Genomic DNA, 9,044 nt, shown 5'->3' on the forward strand with positions numbered 1-9,044 from the left:
CCATGCCATTTCCACCTGGCGCCTCAGTTGGACCAGCGTTCGTGCTGGACGTGCAGACCGCGTGAGACGACGCTTCATCCAGTCCCAAACATGCTCAATGGGGGACAGATCCGGAGATCTTGCTGGCCAGGGTAGTTGACTTACACCTTCTAGAGCACGTTGGGTGGCACGGGATACATGCGGACGTGCATTGTCCTGTTGGAACAGCAAGTTCCCTTGCCGGTCTAGGAATGGTAGAACGATGGGTTCGATGACGGTTTGGATGTACCGTGCACTATTCAGTGTCCCCTCGACGATCACCAGTGGTGTACGGCCAGTGTAGGAGATCGCTCCCCACACCATGATGCCGGGTGTTGGCCCTGTGTGCCTCGGTCGTATGCAGTCCTGATTGTGGCGCTCACCTGCACGGCGCCAAACACGCATACGACCATCATTGGCACCAAGGCAGAAGCGACTCTCATCGTTGAAGACGACACGTCTCCATTCGTCCCTCCATTCACGCCTGTCGCGACACCACTGGAGGCGGGCTGCACGATGTTGGGGCGTGAGCGGAAGACGGCCTAACGGTGTGCGGGACCGTAGCCCAGCTTCATGGAGACGGTTGCGAATGGTCCTCGCCGATACCCCAGGAGCAACAGTGTCCCTAATTTGCTGGGAAGTGGCGGTGCGGTCCCCTACGGCACTGCGTAGGATCCTACGGTCTTGGCGTGCATCCGTGCGTCGCTGCCGTCCGGTCCCAGGTCGACGGGCACGTGCACCTTCCGCCGACCACTGGCGACAACTCGATGTACTGTGGAGACCTCACGCCCCACGTGTTGAGCAATTCGGCGGTACGTCCACCCGGCCTCCCGCATGCCCACTATACGCCCTCGCTCAAAGTCCGCCAACTGCACATACGGTTCACGTCCACGCTGTCGCGGCATGCTACCAGTGTTAAAGACTGCGATGGAGCTCCGTATGCCACGGCAAACTGGCTGACACTGACGGCGGCGGTGCACAAATGCTGCGCAGCTAGCGCCATTCGACGGCCAACACCGCGGTTCCTGGTGTGTCCGCTGTGCCGTGCGTGTGATCATTGCTTGTACAGCCCTCTCGCAGTGTCCGGAGCAAGTATGGTGGGTCTGACACACCGGTGTCAATGTGTTCTTTTTTCCATTTCCAGGAGTGTACATACACTAGACTGAGTAAACAGCTGTTTCGCGCCAGATTTGCGGCGATCTCCTGTCCACACGCTCCAACTTGTCTGTGCAGATGTGGTTTGAACCCACAGATTTGAGAGGTTTCGCTCAAACCTCCAACTCCAACTTCCAGGTTTGCACACACCTCAAGTCGGTGCAAATCTTCTGTCCACACGCAACGATCTGTCTGCGCAGGTGTGATGTGCGCAGACAGATCGTTGCGTGTGGACGGGCCTTAAGAAAGAAATTTAATTGGTGAGCCGCTACGTTCTCACAAAGGATATTTCAGTTCAGAGCACTAACTCCGAATGGAGGAAATTCTTCTGTGAATTGTATTCGCAATGTGTCTTAAAAAAAAAAATGCTACAGGCAGAGAGAAAAATCTAAATAACAGTGACTCCTTAAGCGACGATAGTATTCACATTTTAATCTCCTTCGCGAGTTACAGGACGAACTTGACGACTGGGGAAATTATTTGCAAATGGACATGGAGACGAACAAATAGCCATTGTCGCTCGTAAATCCTGATGTACGATTTCTTTTGTCTGGTATTCAGTCGTGTTCCTCCCGTGACTCGGTATTTCCCAATCAGCCAGAAAGCGCAGAACTTACGTAAACCAAACACTTGACTTATACTGGGGGTCTCTCCTATGGGTCGTCAGGCGCATTTTCTGGCAAATGGTTCAAATGGCTCTGAGCACTATGCGACTTAACTTCTGAGGTCATCAGTCGCCTAGAACTAATTAAACCTAACTAACCTAAGGACATCACACACATCCATGCCCGAGGCAGGATTCGAACCTGCGACCGTTGCGTCGCTCGGCTCCAGACTGTAGCGCCCAGAACCGCGCGGCCACTCCGGCCGGCGACGCATTTTCTCTGGTGTTTTGACAGATATTTGCAATTTCGTTATTACAACTTGTATCTGGCGTCAGCCCAAACAAATCCTGTTCATCACGTCTTTCATACGATTCCCAGCGCTGACGGAATGCGTCAGTTTGTTTTCCATTTCAAACAAAATTATTTTTAAATCGGAATTTTACGCGCCTATTCCACAGAACGCTTCGAGATTTGTGTAGTACGATATTAGTTTTACTGATATTTATTAACAGGAACAGTAATACATGAAAAATTATCAGCGCTCCAGCAGCGACTGTGCAGCGTGCTTCTGCACCGCGGTACCAGTCAGTGTGGGCCAGGGTGGTGCTATTGCTGCAGAGTACTCGTCATTCCTCGTGTTTTACTGTCTATGTCAATACATATCGGTAAAAAGAATATCGGCTGCGGTCACAGTGGCACCGATATCAGTGGATTCCGCCGACAACCGACGTCAGCTGACGACGGCTGATCTTTTCAAATCAGTACGCCACTACTTGCACGATAACATTGTAACTGATCTCAGTATCAGTGAAATTCAAATCAGTTTATATGTGTCTGAAAGAACTGACACCATTTCTATTCTGTAGCCACTATGAATCAAGACACAAAGGAATTAAAGGCATTAGCTGCGGCCGGCCAAAGTGGCCGTGCGGTTAAAGGCGCTGCAGTCTGGAACCGCAAGACCGCTACGGTCGCAGGTTCGAATCCTGCCTCGGGCATGGATGTTTGTGATGTCCTTAGGTTAGTTAGGTTTAACTAGTTCTAAGTTCTAGGGGACTAATGACCTCAGCAGTTGAGTCCCATAGTGCTCAGAGCCATTTGAACTATTTTTGCATTAGCTGCTAGTTGGCACTGATGTATATCAATGGAGCAAGTTGAAAATTTGTGGCCGAGCAGTTCTAGGCACTTCAGTCCAGAACCGCACTGCTGCTACGGCCGCAGGTTTGAATCCTGCCTTGGGTATGGATGTGTGTGATGTCCTTAAGTTAGTTAGGTTTAAGTAGTTCTCAGTCTAGGGGACTGATGACCTGAGATGTTAAGTCCCATAGTGCTTAGAGCCATTTGAACCATTTTGAAAATTTGTGCTGAACAGGGATTTGAACCCAGGTCTTCTGCTCATTAGGCAAATGCGTTAACCACTATGCCATCTAGACAGAGTGGTCACCACAGCTGCACAGACTACCCTAGCACACCTCCTGTCAGGCCCAAATTCTCAATTTACACCACACACTACTGATGTAATGCCCTTGCTCATTATTCTCATTACTCATGTCATCTCAGCAATTCCCATAAGAGTACGAGCCTGATGTGCACCTGCACTGAAGGGATCATTGGCCATCATCGTCTTAATTATATACATGTGGTGTCTGTTCTTTTGGACATGTCTTAAACAACATACACAATTTTGATCCTTCAGCCATTATGAATCAAGACACAATTAAATTAAAGATACTAGCTGGTAGTGGGCATCATTTATGAAAAGTTATCATTGGCTTGTATATCAATGGGGCAAGTTGAAAATTTGTGCAAGACCGAGACTTGAATGTGGGACTTCTGCTCACTTGGAAGATGCACTGACACCACATTTGGAGAACTGGATTCTGCCTCTCAGCCATTCCCATTTTCTTGGCTTTACACAAAAACCATTTCAGCTTGTTCTTGGCATGAATACCGGACCATTCTGCTGCTTATGGTATGCTGCATCAGCCACACAGCCAACAACACACAAGGAACACATGCCAAGTGGTCAGAGGAACTTCAATTCATCAGAATCATCTACTGCAGCAATGACGCGTTCCCAGACACATGTTCATGGGACATTTTTTCCTCCATTTCCAGTCAGGAATCCATCCCTGCAGTTTGTTGGTCTTATTAATGTTCATCCTGTATAATTAAAGCAATGATGTCCATTCCTTCGGTATGAATATACATCAAGCTCAAATGCTTATGGGAATCGGCGAGTTGCCGCAAATTTGTGACTTGTGCCACTGACATAAATCAACACCAACTGGCAGTTAATGTTTGTAATTCCTTTGTGTCTCAATTCAGTTTGCTTGCTTTGGTCAAATTGACTGACGTTCTTAGTAATGAAGTATGGACTATGAGAAGCTGATAAATTTATTCCAAGGAAGAGTGAGTTTGTGGCATCCTGAGGATGAAAAATATCATAATTGGGATATAGTTCAGAATCTATAGACTGAAATTGCAGGTTTATTGGAAACCACAAGTAAGCAAAATTTTTATCGGAAATTTTAAGCTTAAATTATAACCTCAAAAAAAAAAAAAAAAAAAAATCTGTTCAACTCAGAATGGTGGCATATCTTATGCTTATAGTTACTGTAACAGATCTTTTTGGGTTGTGGTAGGTGCGTAGTAGCTGCCTACAAACTTTTACTTCTGCTTCCTGGCGTTTCTATGGCAGTTGGATGGTGACTGTTATATGAAGTGGTTTGTAAATGTGGTGTTTTATGTTTGCACTTTTCATTGCTTTAGGTGTTCAGTGTACCTTATTCTAAGCTTTATGTTTGTCTTTCACATGATCCTGAAAGGTAGTAATTGAAGGTTACTTGACATATTTCTGCACAACTTCAAATAAATACAGCAGAACAGAATGTTTGTATTTTTTATTTTCATGGTCATAATCAATCATCTCAAGTTTGTAACAGATTGTTTCTCCCTCAATCTCATATATTCGTAAAATCTATCTGGTTATTGCGATAACTGATGGTCAAGTATACAGTACCTGCCATGTTATTTTCCAGACAGATATAGCTCACTCAGATGCGTTCGATGTCTGTTTAATACTTTTTAATACCAAAAGCCACACAGCAACACTCGTCTCCACAGAGACGATGCAGTACCCATCCGCCCCTGGTTTAAAATAACCTAACTAACACTGTACATAGAATAGATCCTGACCTAACCTAATCTCCTTGACCCTGCCACAAACTGATGAAGTGGACTGGACATACTGTGACCAAGCTGTCAGTCAACATTATCGGATGTTTCTGACAACTGTTATCAGTGCCTCTGTGGATGCAGTGTAATTTAGGACAGCTCTGTCAAACGGGCATGTAAAATTTCACATTAATAATAATTTTGTTTGTAACAGTAAACAAATCAGCACTTTTCATCATTGGTGGGCATTGCATGAAACACGTGATAAGCAGCATTTGTTTGGGCTGACTCCAGCTACACACTGAAAAAATAAAATTTCAGATATCTGCCGAAACACCAGGAAAATCTATCAGTAGCTTGGGTTTCACTAGGCATGACCTGTACCTCAATAGATATGGGAAGGACAGACTGGCAAAGCTTATGGGTGACAGTGTAGTGAGCAGTGGTGGGATCACTCATGGGAAAATTCCTGTATTAGTTAGTGTTAGAGCTGCACCTTTTTAAGATTGAAGTCAGCTTATAGGTATACCTGCTTAAAGGAAGTCCTTATATCTAAGGAATCACCTTCAGAGATGGTCAGGTATCCAAGGAGAGAAGGAATTAGCATATTTCATCAAAATGTAAGAGGTAACAGAGGTAAAGTTAGTGAACTGCTTATAGATGCACTGACACCACATTTGGAGAACTGGATTCTGCCTCTCAGTTCAGAGACTTCCTTTACCAGGATACATATTAGCTGGCTGTTTTTCAAGTACTTCTTTGTGGAGTGGAGGAGTGGCCACGTATGCAAAGAACAGTATTCTATTTGAGTCCATAGATGTATCACAGACTTGCACTGAACAAGTATTTGAATGTTGTGCAGGGGCAGTTGAATTTAGTGAAACTAATATTCCAATTGTTGTTGTTTATAGGTCCCCTAACTCTGACTTCAGAACCTTCCTGCTCAAGCTACAGAGGTTTCTTGGTTCACTTGATAGGAAGTACCATAAATTAGTTATATGTGGTTACTTCAATATAAATTTTATATTTGACTGTGCAAGAAAAAGGGTGTTGGAAGATCTCCTAAATTCATATGATCTGATGCAGACTGTGTTTTCTCCAACCAGGGTGCAGGGAACAATAGCACAGCCATAGACAATATTTTCATTCATTCTCCATTACTAGATGGGCATTCTGTTAGTAAAAAGGTGAATGGCCTTTCAGACCATGATGCATAAATTTTAACACTGAAAGGTCTTTGCACTCAAACAGATGTTATACATAATTACAAACTATGTAGAAAAGCTAATCCAATGCCAATTGAGCGATTTTTAAACCTCGTTAAGGAACAAGACGGGGAGGATATTTATAGTGTCAATACCATAAATGACAAATATAATGCTTTCCTTAACACATTTCTCATGCTCTTTGAGAGTTGCTTTCCATTACAACATTCTAAATGGGGTACGAGCAATAAAAGGCAGCCTGGGTGGCTGACTAGTGGGATAAGGATATAAAGTAGAACAAAATGGGAATTATATCAAAATGTTAGAAGTAGTCACAACAAGCTAGAGTAGCCCATAACAAACAATATTATAAAGGGCTAAAAAATTTTATGAGGAAGGCAAAGAGTATGTGGTACACAAATACAATAGCTAATTAACATGATACAATTAAAACTGTGTGGTCAGTCATGAGGGAAGTGTCTGGTTAGCAGCACAAGGTCAACAATATAAAGTCAGTTTGCAGCAAAAATATTTCTGTTTCTGGTAAGTCAGATATATGTACAGTATTTAACAATCACTTTCTGAGAATTCCTGTTGAATTAAATGAAACTTAGCTTCTACAGGGAATCATATAAATCTCTTGGAAAATGCCCCTCTGAGACTGAGTCAATCACTGAAGACTAAGGACTCTCATGAATATGATGGAGTGCCTAGTAGAATATTAAAGTATTGTGCTGCACATTTTGGCCCTGTACTTAGCCATATTTGTAATTTTTCCTTTAAGAACAGTCAGTTTCCTGAACGATTAAAATACTCAGTAGTAAAGCCACTTCATAAAAAGGGAGAATGCAGACAATTTTAGACCTATTTCTATGCCATCAGTGTTTGCTAAAGTTACTGAAAAGTCTGTGTATGTAAAGATAATTGGTCATTTTATTTCACATACTTTGCTATCAAATGCACAGTTCGGCTTTAGAAGTGGTTTAACAACTGAAAATGCTATATCCCCTTTTCTGTGTGAGGTACTGGATGGATTAAAGAAAGGGTTTTAATGCTAGGCATCTTTTTTGATTTAACTAAGGTGTTTGTTTGTGTTGATCACAACATATTGCTCCAGAAGTTAGATCGTTATGGAATATGGGAAATAGCTCACAGCTGGTTCATCCCTTACTTTAACATGAAACAGCAAAAGGTCATTATCCACAGTGTTGAGAATGGCTATGATGTGGGATCTGAGTGGGGCACAGTCAAATGGGCAGTGCCCCAGGGATCAGTGCTGGGGTCACTCTGTTACTTATTTATATAAATGATCTGCCCTCTAGTATTACAAGTGATCCTGAAATATTTCTGTTTGCTGATGACACTAGCTTGGTAGTAAAGAATGTTGAGTGCAACATTCACACTGTTTCAAACAGTGAAGTTCATAATGTAAGTTCAGGGCTTGTAGAAAATAAACTAATGCTAAATCATAGTAAGACTCAGTTTTTACAGTTTCTAACACACAATTCAGCAAAACCCTACATTTTAATTTCACAGAGTAGGCATATGATCAGCAAAACTGAACAGTTCAAATTTCTAGGTGTTCAGTTAGATAGTAAACTCTTGTGGAAAGTCCACATTCAGGATCTTGTTCAAAGACTTAAGGCTGCCATTTTTACTATTCGAACAGTATCTGAAGTAAGTGACAGTTCGACATGAAAAGTAGCGTACCTTGCTCATTTTCATTCGCTTATGACACATGGTATTGAATTTTGGGATGACTCTTCTCATTCTCAAAGGATATTTTTAGCCCAGAAATGGGAGGTTCAGGCAATAAGTGAAGTAAATTCGCAGACCTCTTGTCGACTCCTGTTCATTAGTTTGGGTATTCTGACATCGGTCTCTCAATATACAGGGTGATTATAATTAAAGTTAAACTTTCAAACTGCTGTAGAAATAACACCAATGGTCAGAATGACATCAAATTGCAATGTAATATTATCGGAAAAGAGGGAAAACGTATGGCAGAAGAAAAATAAATAGTTACAAAATGTAACAATAGATGGTGCTTTACACATCATAATTTAACAGTGGACGACTACAAATGACAAATCAATCATACAACAATACCTAAGGTGTATGTCTGACATTACACAAACTGTACTACTCAGTGTGCACGGGTATAAGGGTGCGATACTGTTAGTTATGTAAGCCCATCCACCACAGCAAGATCATATCACATTGGATGGGAAAAATTGGTTTTTAAGTGTCCCGAGGCCAAAAACTGCATAAAAAGCATCAATTAAAATCAAATCGGATTAGTAATTTCAATGTGACTGGTGCAAAAAATGTTCAGTATGCTGTCCACCATTTTCTGAAAGAAGCTGAAATCAAGAAAGAACATGTTCAACTGATCGAAGTGTTTCCCGGGCCACGTTCAGAATGTATTGCGCAATGCATGCCTTCAGTGCAGTTAAGTTTGCAATCGGAACACGGAACACAACATCTTTCAAATAGCCCCACAGCCAGAGATCACACAGATTACAATCAGGTGATCGGGTCGGCCAGGCTGTAGGGAAATGGCAGCTGATAATTCTAGCATTTCTGAAATGACGCTTAACTGGACTTGCAATGTGTGGAGGTGCGCCATCTAGCATAAAAATGATCCCATCCACACATACATGCTGTTGGAAAGCTGGAATGATGTGGTTGCACAAAAGACACTGTTAGTGCTTACCAGTGACAGTACAGGTAACAGGACCAGAAGCACCTGTCTCTTCAAAAAAATAAATGATGCCGTAAACCAGCACCACACAATGACCTTTTCAGGATGAGGTGGTACTCACTGATCTGCATGTGGATTTTTCATTGCCCATATCTGACAATGCTGTGTATTGACGTATCC

Source organism: Schistocerca nitens, chromosome 3, assembly GCF_023898315.1.
Source record: "Schistocerca nitens isolate TAMUIC-IGC-003100 chromosome 3, iqSchNite1.1, whole genome shotgun sequence".
Lineage (NCBI taxonomy): Eukaryota > Metazoa > Arthropoda > Insecta > Orthoptera > Acrididae > Schistocerca > Schistocerca nitens.